The sequence below is a fragment of the Nomascus leucogenys genome, chromosome 21 (genome assembly GCF_006542625.1).
Source record: "Nomascus leucogenys isolate Asia chromosome 21, Asia_NLE_v1, whole genome shotgun sequence".
Classification (NCBI taxonomy): Eukaryota; Metazoa; Chordata; class Mammalia; order Primates; family Hylobatidae; genus Nomascus; species Nomascus leucogenys.
This window is the reverse complement of record NC_044401.1, coordinates 10,592,238-10,609,248: the sequence shown is the minus strand read 5'-3', so window position 1 is coordinate 10,609,248 and position 17,011 is coordinate 10,592,238.

Genomic DNA, 17,011 nt, shown 5'->3' with positions numbered 1-17,011 from the left:
ATTTCAAAAAATAGAGGAGGAGGGACTCCTCCCTTACTCATTCTATGAGGCCAGCATCATCCTGATATCAAAACCTGGAACAGACAGACACACACACACAAAAAAACTTCAGACTAATATCCTTGATGGACATTCATGCAAAAATCCTCAACAAAAATACTTGCAAAATGAATCCAAAAGCACATCAAAAAGTAATCCACCATGATCACACAGGCTTTATCCCTGAAATGCAAAGTTGGTTCAACACACATAAATCAATAAAGGTGATCCACCACATAAAGAGAACTAAAGACAAAAACCACCTGATTATCTCAATAGATGCAAAAAAGGCTTTTTATAAAATTCAACATTCCTTAATGTTAAAAACTCAAAAAAACTAGGTATTGAAGGAATACACCTTAAAATAATAAGAACCATCTACGACAACCCCACAGCCAAGATCATACTGAATGGGCAAAAGCTGGAAGCATTCCCCTTGAAAACCAGCACAAGACAAAGATGCCCAGCTTTCACCACTCCTATTCAACATAGTATTGGCAGTCCTGGCCAGAGCAATCAGGCAAGAGAAATAAATAAAGGGCACCCAAATAGGAAGAAGAGAAGTCAAACTATTCCTGTTTGCCGATGTCATGATTCTATTAATATATCTGGAAAACCCCATCATCTTGGCCTAAAAGCTCCTTCAGCTGATAAACAACTTGAGCAAAGTTTCAGGATACAAAATAAACATACAGAAATCAGCATTTCCATAAACCAGCAACAGCCAAGCTGAGAGACAAATCAGAAATGCAATCCAATTCACAATTGCCACAAAAAGAATAAAATATCCGGGAATACAGCTAACCAGGGAGGTGAAAAATCTCTACAATGATAATTACAAAACAATGTTCACAGAAATCAGAGAAGACACAAACAAATGGAAAACCATTCCATGTTCATGGTAGGAAGAATATGACCATACTGCTCAAAGCAATTTATAGATTAACTGCCATTCCTTTCAAACTTCCAAGGACATTCCTCACAGAACTTGAAAAAAACTATTTAAAAATTCTATGGAACTAGTAAAGAGCCCAAATAGCCAGACAATTCTAAGCAAAAGGAGCAAAACTGGAGGCATCACATTACAGACTTCAAACTATACAACAGAGATACAATAATCAAAACAGCATGGTAGTGGCACAAAAACAGACACATAGTCCAATGAAACAGAATCTAGAGCCGAGAAATAAAGCCACACACCACAATCATCTGATCTTTGACAAAGTTGACAAAAACAAGCAATGGGGAAAGAACTCTGTATTCAATAAATGGTGCTGTGGTAAATGGCTAGCCATATACAGAAGATTCAAACTGGGCCCCTTCCTTACACCATATACAGAAATCACTCAAGATGGATTAAAGACTTAAATGTAAAACCCAAAACTATAAAATCCTGGAAGACGAACTAGGCAATACCATTTGGATATGGGAACTGGCAAAGATTTCATGGTGAGATGCCAAAAGCAATTGCAACTAAAGCAAAAACTGACAAATGGGATCCAATTAAAGTTAAGAAATTCTGCACAGCAAAAGAAACTATTAACAGAGTAAATAGGCAACCTACAGAATGGGAGAAAATGTTTGCAAACCAAAGGTCTAATATCCAGCATCTATAAGGAACTTAAACGAATTTACAAGAAAAAAAACAGCCCCATTAAAAATGGGCAAAGGTCACAAACAAACACTTGTCAAAAGAAGACATACATGCAGTCAACAAACATATTGTTAAAAAAGCTGAATATCACTGATCATTAGAGAAATGCAACTCAAAATCACCATGAGATACCATGTCACACTAGTCAAAATGGCTATTATTAAAATGTCAAAAAATAACAGATGCTGGTGAGGTTGCAGAGAAAAGGAAACACTTATACACTGTGGGTGGGAGTGTAAATTAGTTCAACCATCGTGGAAAGCAATGTGATTCCTCAAAGAGCTAAAAACAGAACTACCATTTGACCCAGCAATCCCATTACTGTGTGTATATATATATATATATACACACAAATGAATCATTCTACCGTAAAAGACATATGCACACAGATGTTCATTGTAGCAGTATTCACAATAGCAAAGACATGGAATCGACCCAAATGCCCATGGATACAGAAAATGTGGTACATATACACTGGAAAACTATGCAGACATAAAAAAGAACAAATTCATATTCTTTACAGGAACATGGCTGGAGCTGGAGATCATTATCCTTAGCAAACTAATGCAGGAACAGAGAACCAAATACCACATACTATCACTTATAAGTAGGAGGTAAATGGTGAGAAGACATGGACACAAAGAGGCGAACAACAGACACTGGGGCCTTCTTGAAGTTGGAAGGTGGGAGAAAGGAGATGATCAGCAAAAATATCTATTGGGTGCTAGGTCTAGTACCCAGGCGATGAAAAAATCTACAACAAACCCCTGTGACATGAGTTTACCTGTACAACAAACTTGAACATGTACCCCTGAACCTAAAATAAAAGTTTTAAAAAATAAAATAAAATAAAATGAAAAAAGGAAATACATAATGTGTAAATGAGTGAGTTAAGAAAAACAAAAAGAATTAAGGAGTAGATCATGACAAAGGTCATTTCAAATAACTCTCAGTAATTTTAATTTGCAATCTATCATTTCTCTTTGTTATAGCTCAGAAAGGCATTGAGAAAAGCAGGTGAAGGACAGTGGCAGGCTGAGATTGACCAGCTACTTTGTGACAAGCAGTTTATTTAGATAATCTCATTTAATCCCCTATGGAGGGAGTATTATTACCACTATTTTATGACAAGAGAAGTTATGTTCAGAAATATGAATAAATTTGGAAACACTGTATTAGGAAGTTCCACAGCTTGCCCAGATCCAAATCAAGAACAGTTTAAAGGAAAAACCCATTTCTTTCCACTACCCCACACTACTTTTTTCATAGTAGTTGCCCAGTTAATAATTCTGGCAGGTCAGTTTACTATAAGTACTTGAAATGAGAGCCACGTTTATTTTAAAATATGGCCATTTTATCATGCCACACTACGTACTCTATAATGTTTAGGAAACTGATGTTTTATGTTTCAAAAATTTTAATAATTCATTCATAATTTTCTCCAATATTATCCAAAGTGGTAAGTGTTTGATGAGCTTAAAAGGTTGAAAATGTGTGTTGGTTTATGCTCTTTTGTATCCAACGCTAATTTTCTTAAACATCTGCCTCTAAATGACAAGGCATCACTAATTAGAACAGCAGCTATCAGTTAAATAAATTGATCTTTAAATTGTAAACCTGAAACTACTCATGGGAAAATTACCAATTTGGTGATTATTGACTAAGTATAGGTTTTGAAGAAATTCTCTAGTTTATAAGCCACAAGCAGCTTGAAAATCAGATAAATTAGAAAAACAGATGCCAAAAAAATTGTAACAGAAATGCAAATAAGCTACACAATATGTTAAAAAGAAAGGCAATCTCCGCAATTATCACTGGACAGAATAATATAAGCAGAGATGGCACTGGACAAAGAGTACACAAACCTGAGTCTGCAAACTAGCTGAGCCACTTCCTGAATATGTAACGTTGGAAAAAAATCACTTCACCTCTTTCTCCCAATCTCGGGTTCTTTATGAGATTTATTACCTAATTTGCATGCATGTCTATGTGTGTATACCATTAATCCCATTTACTGCCACATGAAATTAAACACAAATACAGATATATTAACAAAATTGCATATGTAATATCTATATGTTTATAAAGTGTAAAGGAATATTAAATAGCAAACACTAATATAAACAGTAATTGAAAAGTTAGAGTTTCTAGAAGAAAACAATCTTTACATACATCAATGAGATCTTTTTAAGACAATCCAGTTAAAAGCAAAGCATTTTTTCAAAGAAATTATTGGATAGTAATAAAATTGATGGATTTACATAGTAAGCTTTAATCAAGATTTTTGAAACAAGGCTACCAAGTTTTTGCAGGGAAATAATCAGTTTGATATGATGGAATGCTACATAGCCTGAAAACAATTTAAAGCAGGTGTCCCCAACCCCCAGGCCATGGACCTGTAGTGATCTGGGGCTTGTTAGGAACCAGGCGGCATAGCAGGAGCTGACTGACAGGTGAGCATTACCACCTGAACTCTGCCTACTGTAAGATCAGGTTCTCATAGGAGTGCAAACCCTATTAACCCTATTGTGAATTGTGCATGCGAGAGATCTTAGTTGTATGCTCCTTATGAGAATCTAACTAATGCCTGATGATCTAAGATGGAACAGTTTCATCTCAAAACCATCCCCCGCAACTCCCCACCCATGGAAAAATTATATTCCACAAAACCAGTCCCTGGTGGCAAAAAGTTGGGAACTGCTGATTTAAAGGATATCTTGACATGGTAAGAAATTGCAGTAAAAAGGGAAGAATTCCATAAAATAATGTGAGCCATCAAGCTGGGTTCAAGTTGTTTTTGACTTTCAGACAGTCTGAAAGAATAGTACCAGATTGTGTCTTCAAATACAAGAAATATAGATATGTAGTCAGCAAGAGAGAAATAATAAATGCCTTTTATATGCAATATCACAGCCAGGAAGAGCAGAGACCTAAACCCTTGCCACTTTAAGTGAAGTGAGCTTCAATTCAAATAGTTGGCGAATTAATAGAACTATTTCCCATGATTCATCTTTGTATCATTTCTCTATATGAACCACCCTGTTTAATCTCATAATCTCTTCAGCCTATTCTTTTGAATACTTCCTCTTTAAAGGTAAGGGAAAGGAAGGAAATTAACAATGTCTAAATCCCTCGTCTACTATCAACTCTTGAAATTACAATAGCCTTTGAGATTCTTCCTTCATTTACTGAATAGCAAAGACTCATGAGAATTAAACAACTGTTGGAAAGTTCACAGTTATCCAGCATTTATAACATTTCTATTTGACATAAAAATCACAGCAATACATTTTTTTAAAATAAGCTGCTTAAAGCAAAGTATGCTTAATAAAGTTTGTGGGTATTTTTGTGAAAAAAAATAAAGACAGGAAGATAATTTGCATTAATTGAAATATAGTTTTTATAATGCATCCATTCAAATTTCAAATTTTGTCTCAAATTTTATTCTAAAGGGAAAAAGGCCTAGTAATTCAAGCATGGTTGAATGTTATAATTTTGCCCATAAGGGCAGAAGTGAATTAAGAGAAAACACTACCAAATGGCCAGTCTATGAAAGGGGAAAGGAAGGAACAAGCAGTTGGTAATAGCAGAGGAACAAGTATTGACTAAGTCTCTTCCCACACATCATGGTTAAGCAGCTGGTGACACCCTTTGTTTTTCTTCACAAGAAGGCACATTTTGGTCATTAAATCATCCACTAGTGGTTTGGTTGTTACTTAAAAAGTGTTTATGTTGAAAGTAGCAAAATGGACTCATGCAAGGCAAATAGCTTACCTGAGATTCTTTCCAAAATGCAGATGGAAAGAAATATTCTGGCTGAGTTAGAATACATGAGCCAATTCAATCATTCATGATTTAAAGACTTAAACATAAAAGTTTTTTAGGTAGTACCACCTGCATAAATGAGCAGATAAATTCTGTGACATCTTTGCTGGAAAATAGCAACCCTTTTTTTTAACTATTACAGCTTCCTGCTCATCTATAGTTTTCTCTCTTGCTTGAACTGTGACTTGAAATTGTCTAGAATAGCATTCCCTTGTCTGATCATAAGAAACCCCACCAATACTTGTTAAAAACACAGCTTCTTCAGCTCCATTCCAAAGTTACTCACTCAGAAACTTTCCCAGAGAATTTTTAATCTTCAGGTAATTTTAATGATGAGGAAATTTGGGCTAACTGCCTCCAAACATTTCTGTGACCCTTTCTGACCCCGATCTGTATCCTCCTGTACCTTCACCTAACATATACATATCAAAGTGAGGGAATAAAAAATATATAACTTTAATTCAAATTGCTTTTCTGTGCTGTAAGCATAATTGCATCATTATTTTATCACCACTTAATGTCAAAGTATCCAATATGAGAGTTGCAGAGGTCTTTTTTCTAATGGATAGAACTTAAAATACTTTAAAGATCAAGTCATACATTTTAACTTGCATTCTTCAAATGATTCAAGGTGGAAAATGAGAATCAACTTGTAATGAGGTGTCAGACAATAACGCACCATGTTTTTCTCTTTGCGTGGGGTGACTCAAAAGGTTATGAGAAGCCTATTCCATGTCATAAAGTGAAATTATGCATAGCTGATTAATCTTAAAGGTTGTAGAAACAGTCTGACCAATAACGACTTTAAAGACAGGATACAGATTCCCGGTATACAAATAACTATAACACAAGAAACTAGCTGCTTCATAAGCCAGTTTGTAACCATGAAATTCTCTAAGCCAACATAGTAATTTTCTCTCCCACTCTTTAAAGATTTCTGAGGACAAGGACTCCCTGGGATTACTATTCTATCACCTGTATATCATAGCTTTTTCAAATGTATAATGAATATATAATTTCTTACCAAAGCTCTAATTCATTAGGTTTGCTCATTTGGGCACACTGGCATTATAAGATTGATAATGAGGAATTTCAGGGGGAAAAAAGTCACAATCCGCTATTAAACCTAACTGCCCATCTGAATTCTCCCTACAAGATTTCTTCAAACTAATCATTTAGCTTTGGGCTTGAAATTTCCAGAAAGACAGCTTTCTGGAAGTTGCCAGTGCATCTGTTGCCACTTCTGTGAGAAAGCTTTTTCTTGTCTTAATTTGAACAAGGCCATGTTCCTGTAACTTGTACCCAATTCTAGTTCAACTCGCTGAAAGTTTTATCTTCTTCCATTTGACATCTACAAACATTAGCATCAAACCAATTTGAAACTTCATATCTGCTGGTTAAATTTCTCTGGTGGCTTTAACCCTTCCCTACACAATATCATGTAGCTTCCTGCTTATACCATTCTGGTTTGTTTTTGTCTTACAAATTGTAAAGATGCAGTAATACCCCAAGAGGACAATACCTTCACTTTCTTCATCCTTTGTACTGTGCATCCACCAAAGCATCTAAAGTAGCACAGGGAACTTCACCCCAAAATATATTTCTTTGACATTTGGAGATGGCTATTCAGGATGGCTGGAAATATAAGAATAGATGAAAGGCTATCTTTTGTCGGGGAGATCTGCCTTTGTAGAGACAAATCTTCATTGATGCAGCCAGGCTTTCTCTGAAGCTTTCCTTGGTCTGATCTTGGAAGATTAACTGAGCGTCTGACACCTTTAAAAGGTCTAAAAACAATATTCACTATATACTTGCTACCTGTAAGGTTTCGTCTTCATAACAAGACCACCTTTGCAAGCCAGGCCTCCTCTTCTCCGTCTCACAACCTGTTTTACCACTATAACCTGTTTTGCCACAATCCAAGCCCCCATTCTTTCTGTAAGTTCAAGAAGGTATATAAGCTACTGTACCCCATTGGAGTACATTTGTATGCCTATTCTCCAATTGATCTGCCTTTTGTGAGCTGATTTTTCAGCAAACTTTCAGAGGGCAAAGGGAAAGCTTTCCCTTGGCCCTTGCATACCTAAGATTGCAATTGTATTATGGTAGTTGCATCGCTTTGTTGCCTCACATTGCACATGCTGTGATACAAGATCACCATTTGTAAACATCTCTGTAAAAGAAACATCTCCTACATTATTTCCTGGTGAAGTTATTTTTAAGTCCAGGAACAGGCCTTCAGATTTGTTCCTATTAAGGTTTGTTTTGATAAATTTGGGTCTGTTATTTCAGCTTGTAAAGATCATATTAGTCTCGACTGTATCATCCAGTATATTCAGCATTGTTCCCATTTTGGGGTTACCTATGAAGCTGATTTAAAACTCTGAGAACACAGGGTTTAACAATACCACTAGAAGTTCCCACTGCAGGATAACTCAGTGCCACTGAGTTATCTTATTGTGGGGAGTCCTTCAACCACTTGAAAATCTCCTAATTGTACTATAATTAAGGTAACTGTCACTTGTTCTCTATTTCTCCATTGTGTCCCAGGGGCTACCATGGAAAGCCTTATCCAGAAGAAACAGAGAAAATTTGGATAAATCAGAAAAGAAATCAGGAAAAATAATTTGCAATTGGATGGGTACTTCTTAATCATTTAATATCTTTTCAGGCAGAATTTTTAGAAACTCAAACTTTAATAGCTCTAAATTCCAGATGAATATGTAGTACTTATTAAACTCCCTTGCAATACTGCAAATCTTTGGAAAAATAAATCTCCATTTAGTGTTATTTGTTCATCAAAGAAATAGTTTCTCTCAGAGAAAATCTGAAACTTACATAAACATCAAGCATAGATAGCAGAAACAGATAATGGCTGATATTGGCAGATTAAGGATTTCTGAAAGCAATATGGTGCCCTTTCCACACCTATGCCAAAGCTCTATGCATTAGCAGGTAAACAAATGCAGGATTTCTAGATTTCAAATGCAATTTAGAACAAAGTAATTTCACTATTTTCACATGTGACAATTTGATTTGGTCTCAACACAGAGGGAAACAAATCCAGCTGGCAGTGAATGGTGCACCAGGCAGGTGGAGAAGCTAACTCTTCCTTCAGATGGGTCTCTCCTGACACTCAAGCTCACACATTCCAGCTGGCTTTGAAGATTTCCCAAGTTCCTCAGAATCTGGAACTCCAATTCAGAAACTCAGTTCATTCATTATTCATCATTACTTCACACCAAATTTCTAAATTAGTATCTGACCTGGAAAAAAAAAAAAAGCCTGGCTCCTTTAAATTTGAGGAGTTGTGCAGGAATGTGATGGAACAGAACACAATGTGACAGATCAGTGGAAGGAAGGGCACCAGTCGAGATTTTCAAACTTAATTTGAGACTTTTTTTTAACCCACTCATATCTAGTTGCCAACCATCCCTAAAGACCCCCATCTCCAGCTGTCAAAATAATAATTGTCAAGAAAAAAAAAGTGCATTAGAAATTGTAAATTCCCACCATGCTTTCTAATACAAAGTTTAACATTCCATCGACTTCTTACTATGGACAAGAGCTGAGTTCTTATAATTTGAGTTTAAAGAGAAAGAGCATTTGTTGAGAAAAATGAAAAATGAGACCAGACCAACATAATTCCATGGTGCAAATATCTCATTTTTTTCTTTTGGTCCTAGGAAGTATGTTTTAAGGAAACCTAATAGTTATATAACCAATGCCATTAGGTAGTTTTCAACTGGATTTGTTTCCATGGCAGGGTCACGCTCAGCCCGTAGCAGCACAAGTAATGAGTGAAATGCAAATGTTCAAAGTGTTTGCTGTTGCAAGTCGGAGAGAATCTATTTACAGACTGTGGAGGTCTGAAGGAGAGAGGGCTCCCTGAGCCTGTAGAACCTAAGATTGTCAGTTTAAATAATAGGACCACACACAACTGTGTTAATTGCCAAGAGGCAGGTCTGAGAGGTTCTCTTATTTAGGATGAATAGATTTCTACCTGAAATTTTCGGTTTACTGTCAGGGTTTCCATTGTCTTCTCTAAAGCTGTCTCATTTAGAAGCCAGGTTTGAATGCTGTGTGCAGTGAATGTAAATGATCTCAAGCTGAGGGACCTCTGCAGACAGACCCAGGTAGTCTTATTACCAATGCTAATAACACTCTGCTTGTCAAGTGCTGGGCTGCATGTGTCCCGGGTTTTGACATCTCCGCATTTCTTCACATTGTATACAGATGTGCTAAGGGTCTTGCCTTGCAGGGAGAATATCAACACCAGATCCTAGAAGCGCGACAGAAAGTTATGCCCACTGTGTGATAATCATAGTGGTGTGTGCTGTGAAGACTAGAGAAGAAGTCCACTGCACCCCCATCTAACCCATTAGGACTTGTATAAATAAGTAAATAACAGAAGGACAGATTGAGAATCAGCTAAGGGATCTAATTAATAAATCTACCTAAAGTAATGAAAATAAAGCAGACTCAATGAAGTCCCTTCAATAGGAGCCTGTTATATTCTTTAAAGTGAATGAATAATTAAATAATAAAAGGAAAATAAATATGCATTTTCTTTAATAGGCAAAATCAAACTACAAATAATAGAAAGGTTTCTTTACACATGACTAGTGAAATCGGTTTCACCAAATTATCTATCTAAATTACCACTAACATGATTAAACACACCATATCTTAGCATAATACTGGGTAGAACAGGTGCTACAAAAAATACATAAAACAATCTTTGTCTTTGTATGCCCTTAAAAACTTCATTTATAATAATATATTGACTAAGCAGTTGCAAGCAAAGCAGTGTCCTGGGTTTTGGGAAAACAAGAAAGTTAGAAAGTAAGAGAAATCCTCTTCCCGGCAGTGCTCTCCATGGTGAGAGAAGAGACTGGTGATCACAATTCAGTGTGGGAGGTGGGGCCTGAGGTCAGGAAGCGATGTGTAGTTTGAGCTGAGGCCTTGGATTTTTGTCTTACAACAAAGGCGATTTCAAATCATGGCTCTGCCCACTTACTACCTAAGTCCCTTGAACAAGTTGCAGTTGTCTCATGCAAAAGTCAACTCCTAAACTGTTGTGAGGATGAGGCAAAGCAACATATGTAAAATGCTTCGAAGAGGGTTTGCTTCAGAGTACAGTCTCGATAAATGGTAAATTGTACTAGAAGGGAAACTGGAAGAAATTTCGAGCAAAACTCTGTTACAAGGGGCTGCTGTCAAAACAAATTATATAGAATATAAATTATTTTTTAGTCACTGACATATATCTTGATGTCTTGTTAATTAGAACCTATCTACAGTTTTATTCCCCCTTACCCCAAAAGGCCTAATGCAGGAATTTTGAGTGGGTTTAGTAATATTATTCTGTTTCTTGTTGAAGTTCAGAATAAACTGAGAGATAAACATAGAAGTCGAAAAGATGGAGATCAGCATATCTGAGAAATGTAGCAAGAAGAGGCTCCCTAATACTGGATCCTAGAATTAATCCGGAATTAGTCACCGACAAAGCTGGAAACTTACATCATAGAGAAGCCAAAGATGTACTGCCTGAGGGCAGGCTGCTTCTCAAAGAAGGTTGGCACAGATTGAATAACAAGGGCTGGGTTCCCTTCCCTAATCACACAAATTAGATCAAAGACACTCCTCAACCAGAGTAAGAGTGAGTGAGCAGGCAGAAAGAGGTCAAAGATATTATTCTAGGGCAGCAGCTCTTAGTGTGGTCCCAAAGACCCTTTCAGGGATTTACAAACCAAGACTATTTTTATAATAATACAAAAATGTTTGCCCTTTTCAGACTTATTCTCTCACTAGTGTACAGTGGAGTTCTCCACAGGCTACATGACATATAATATGACAACACAATGGTTTGCAGAAGACAGGAGACGCCAGTTGTGCTCCATTAAGCCAGGCGTTTAAAAGACTTGCAAAAATTTAAGATGGCCATCTTTCTCACTAATTAGTTTTAATTTGGGAAAATAGTTTTTTATTGTAAAAGAGGAAAAGATAAAAGAAATGAAAAGTAATGGGCTTGTTATTGTTATGTTGTAGGAGTTATTAAGAAACTATTTTAGGTAGAAGAGAAGAAAAGGGGTTCTTGGGAAGATTTTGTTTTTTTAAAGCATTTCACAGAAAGTTTCTTGTAAAGCCCAGGCTCTTAGAGCCAGGCCAGCAACCTTTGATATGCAAATGCAAGCCATTAGAAACTGGGTCCACCCAAACGTGGTGATTCCTGAGGCCTTCTTGCCCTTGTCCCACATGTTCCTGGCAACATGGCAGCCCCCACATATCCCCCCATGTGTAGAACATCATGACGCCCTGTATTTGCATATTAAAGGACTAGGGTGGGAGAGCAGAGCTTTTTGGAGGACTACATGAATGACAGACCTGGTCAAACCAATCCCCTAAGCCCTATGCAAATCAGACACTGCCTCCTCCAGCCTCTGTATATATCCTGGCTGGTTTCTGCCCCACTTGGGGTTCCCTCTCTGGGCTTTGGAGCTCCCCTCCCTCTGTCTCTGTACCAGAGCTTCTTCCTTCTGCCTTCTCCCTTCTTTCTGGCCTATTAAACTCTCCATTCCTTAAAACCACTCCACGTGTGTCCCTGTCATTTTTTCTAATTTGACTGGAGACCAAGAACCCTGGTGTTCCTCCACTCATCAGAGTTGCATTGGTTGTTTTTGAATAAACAAAACTATTTAAAATTTTACAGTTATTTCTAGTATGGTAAATATATATAGATAAAATTCAAATAAAGAAAAGTTCTCTGAGATTCTCAAGAATTGCAAGTAGTATAAAGAGATTCCAAAACCAAAGAGATTAGGAACTACCCTTCCAGTGGAGATTCCTCCACGTGGAAGCCCAAATATTGGGGAATAAGTCTTTACATGTTACACTCAATACAGATACTTATCATAGTATACTAGTATAGGTTGGTTAAAATACATACATTTGAAAGACTGTAACCTACAACTAATTCAGGTTTCTCTTCCTGCCAAATAAGAGAAATAGAGTTTAATTTGCATGTTTACTTTGGAGACTCTGATTATTCCAGGGATTTGATTAGTCTTTTTGTAACTTTGCCCTATGGAGAGTATTTACTTTCCCACCCCCTACGCCACCTCCCCAAGTTCTTTAGAGGTCTGCTTTTAAATGTTAATAGACAGAAAGTGTGATATTTGTTGTAATATTTAGGGAGAAAACTATCTAAACAGGTCTCAGTAAACATTTTCTGTAAAGGGCCAGATAGTAAATGTTTTAGGCACTGCAAAGTACACAATCTTTGTCACAACAATTCAACTTTGCTATTATAGAACACACACAATCATAGGCAAAGCGTAAACAAATGAATGAGGCTGTGTTACAATAAAACTTTATTTACAAAAACAGGCAGTGGGCGAGATTTGGTGATCTCTGCTCTAGGGGGACTGTAAGAATATCTTTGAAGCAAATAAGAAATTTATGAATAAGTGTCCTACAACAGAGCTTTGAGCTATGAGTATAGTATTCTAATGAGTTACATGTACTACAGTAGTTCCCTGAGTGTAAAGCTAATAATAAGATTTAAACTTGTTCCTCAGAAGAGTTTTTCTCAGGAAAAAAAATAAAAAAAAACAACAACGAGACTCATTGCAGCTGCTGTGAGACATCTCAACAGAGATGCTGCTGAAAAATAAACGAGAAACTGAGTATGTGGGAGATGCTAGGAACCATTTGAAAGCAGCTGAAACACTTGCTGATGAGAGTTTCCATAATGAATCATACTAGTAGGATCTAGAATTGTAGAATAGGGAAACCTCTTGATTTACTTGATATCTAAGCCTCCTGGGTCTCTGTGTCTGCCTGAGCAGCTGCTCTGCCAAGACTCCACATAGCTCTGTGTGTCAGACTGAGGCCCTGGTGGAGTGGGTTCATGAGGGGATCTCCTGACCTGATGATTGCAAGGACCCATGAGAGAAGTGTGGGTTTCTGGAGTCACACATTCACTCACCACTTCCCTGGGTCAGGGAGGTTCCCCTGGCTCCATGTCACTCCTGGATGACCCATTGTCCTGCCTTGCTTTTCTCCATTCTCCATTGGTTAAGTTGCTTCCTTGATTAGTCTCAATGTGTGTACCTGGATATTTCTGTTGAAGGTGCTGTATTTATTCACCCCTCCTATTCCTCTCTGTGAGAATGGTGCACACCAGCTCCTTCTAGTCAGCCACTTTGTCCATCTCCCTTTATATTTTTAATTAACAAGTAAAAATGTTATATGTGGATGATGTACACTATGACATTTTTATACATGTGTACACTGTGGAATGGTTAAATCAAGCTATGTAACATGCATTACGTCACATACTTATAATTTTTTTGTGGTGAGAAAAAATTCTACTCTAGCAATTTTCAAGCATACAATATATTGTTATTAACTACAGTCACTATGTTATACAATAGATCTCCTGAATATATTCCTCCTATGTAACTGAAATTTTGTATCCTTTAACCAACATCTCCCCAATTGACCCTCCACACCCAAGGCTCTGGTAACCACCATTCTACTCTCTGCTTCTCTAAGTTCAACTTTTTTTGATTCCACATATAAGCGAGGTTATGTAGTATTTTCTTTATGTGTCTAGCTTATTTCACTTCACCTAGTGTCCCCAAGTTCATCCATGTTGTTGCAAAAGACAGAACTTCCTTTTTTAAAAAAAGGCTAAACAGTATTTAATTGTTTACATATGCCACATTCACTTTATTCATTCATTGATAGCCACTTATATTGATTCCATATCTTGGTTATTGTGAATAATGCTGCAATGAATATGAGAGTGCAGGTATCTCTTCCACATATTGATTTCATATCATTTGGATACATACTCAGTAGTAGGATTGTTGGATAACATCATAGTTTTATTTTTAATTTTCTGAGGAACCCCTGTATTGTTTTCCATAATGGCTGTATTAATTTACATTCCCATTAGCAGTGTACATGGGTTTTCTTTTTTTTACAACCTTGCCAACACTTCTCTCATCTTTTGGATAATCGCCACCCTGACATGTGTGAGGTGATATCTCATTATACTTTTGATTTGCATTTTCCTGATAATTATGTTGAGCATTTTTTCATACACCTGTTGGCCATTTGTATGTCTCTTTTGAGAAACGTCTATTTGGGTACTCTGTCCATTCGCTAATGAAGTTATTTGTTTTCTTACTATTAAGTTCCTGAGATATTTTGGATATCAACCATTATCAGAGCTATAGTTTGCAAATGTTTTCTCCCATTCCATATGTTATCTATTCACTCTGTCAATTGCTTCCTTTGCTGTGCAAAAGCTTTCTTTTTTGATGTAATCCCCTTTGTCTATTTTTACCTCTGTTGTCTTTGCTTTTGCGGTTATACCAAAAAAAAAAAAAAAAAATTTTGTCCCAACAAATGCCGTGAAGTTTTTAGCCTATGTTTTCTTCTAGTAATTTTATAGTTTTAGATTTTACATTTAGGTCTTTAATTTATTTTGAATTGATTTTTGTATATGGTGTGAGATGACAGTCTAATTTTATTTTTATGCATATGCATGATCAGTTTTTCCAGAATAATTTATTGAAGAGATTGATCTTTTCCCATTGTGTGTTCTCAGCACATTACCAAAGATAAGTTGACTATAAATGCATGGACTTATTTCTGGACTTTCTATTCTGCTTCATTTGTGTCTATGTCTGTTTTTATGACAGCCCCATGCTGTTTTGATTAATATAGCTTTGTAGTAGACTTTTAAATGAAGTAGAGTGATGCCTCCAGCTTTGCTCTTTTAGCTCAAGATTGCTTTGGCTATTTGGGACCTTCTGTGCTTCCCTACTAATTTTAAGATTCCTTTTCTATTTATATAAAAATGTTATTAGAATTTTGATAGGCATTGCGATGAATCTAAATTAAAAGGTTGACAAACTGATCCCTTTATCAATATATAATAACTTTCTTTTTCTCATTTTGCAGTTTTTGACTGAATGTCTATTTTATCTGATATAACTATAGCCACCTCTGCTCTCTTTTGGTTTTCATTTGCATGAAGTATCTTTTTTTATCCTTTCACTTTTAATCTATGTGTATTCTTCAATGAGAAGTGAGTCTCTTTTGTAGGTGGCATATAGTTGAGTCTTGTTGGTTTTTTTTTTTTTATTCATTCATCCACTCTGTGTTTTTTGATTAGATAATTTTATCCATTTACATTCAAGGTAATTATTGATAGGCAAGAATTTTCTAGTGCCATTTGGTTAATGATTTCCTCATTGTTTTATAGATTATTTTCTTCCTCTCTTGCTGCCTTCCTTTGTGGTTAGATTATTTCTATAGTGGTATGTTTTGATTTCTTACTCTTAATCTTTTATAGCCAGACATGGTGGTTCATGCCTAAAATACCAGCACTTTGGAGGCCAAGGCAGGAGGATCACCTGAGCCCTGGAATTCAAGACCAGCCTGGGCAACATAGACCCCATCTCTACTGAAAATTTTGAAAGTCGCTGAGCATGATGATGGACACCTGTAATCCCATCTACTCGGAAAGCTGAGGTGGGTGGATAGCTTGAGTTCTGGAGTTTTAGGTTGCAGTAACCTATGATCACACAACAATGCACTGGGAAACAGAGTGACAACTTGTCTCAAAAAAACATCTTTTGTGTATCTGAGTTTTTGCTTTGTGGTTACCATGAGGCTTACAAAAAACACTTTATAGTTATAACTTCCATAAGTGGTGCTGGGAAAACTGGCAAGCCACATGTAGAAGGATAAAACTGGATCCTCATCTCTCATCTTATACAAAAATCAACTCAAGATAGATCAAAGACTTCAATCTAAGACCAGAAACCAGAAAAACTGTAGAAGATAACATTGGAAAAACTCTTCTAGACATTGGCTTAGGCAAAGAATTCATAACTAAGACCCAAAAAGTAAATGCAACAAAAACAAAAATAAATAAATGAGACCTAATTAAACTAAAAAGCTTCTGCAAAGCATATAAAATAATCAGCAGAGTAAAAGACAACCCACAGAGTGGAAGAAAATATTTGCAAACTATGCATCCAACAAAGGACTAGTGCCCACATTTACAAGGAACTCGAACAAATCAACAACAAAAAAATAACATCATCAAAAAGTGGGCGAAAGACATGAATAGACATTTCTCAAAAGAAGATATACGAACAGCCAACAAACATATGAAAAAATGCTCAGCATCACTAATCATCAGGGAAATGCAAAATAAAACCACAATGAGATACTGCCTTACTCCTGCAAGAATGGCCATAATTAAAAAGTCAAAAAACAATAGATTGTAGCATAGATGTAGTGAAAATGAGTACTCTTACACTGCTGGTGAGCATGTAAATTAATACAACCACTATGGAAAACAGTATGCAGATTCCTTAAAGGACTAAAACTAGAACTACCATCTGATCCAACAATCCCACTACTGAGTATCTACCCAAAGAAAAAGAAGTCATTATATAAAAAACA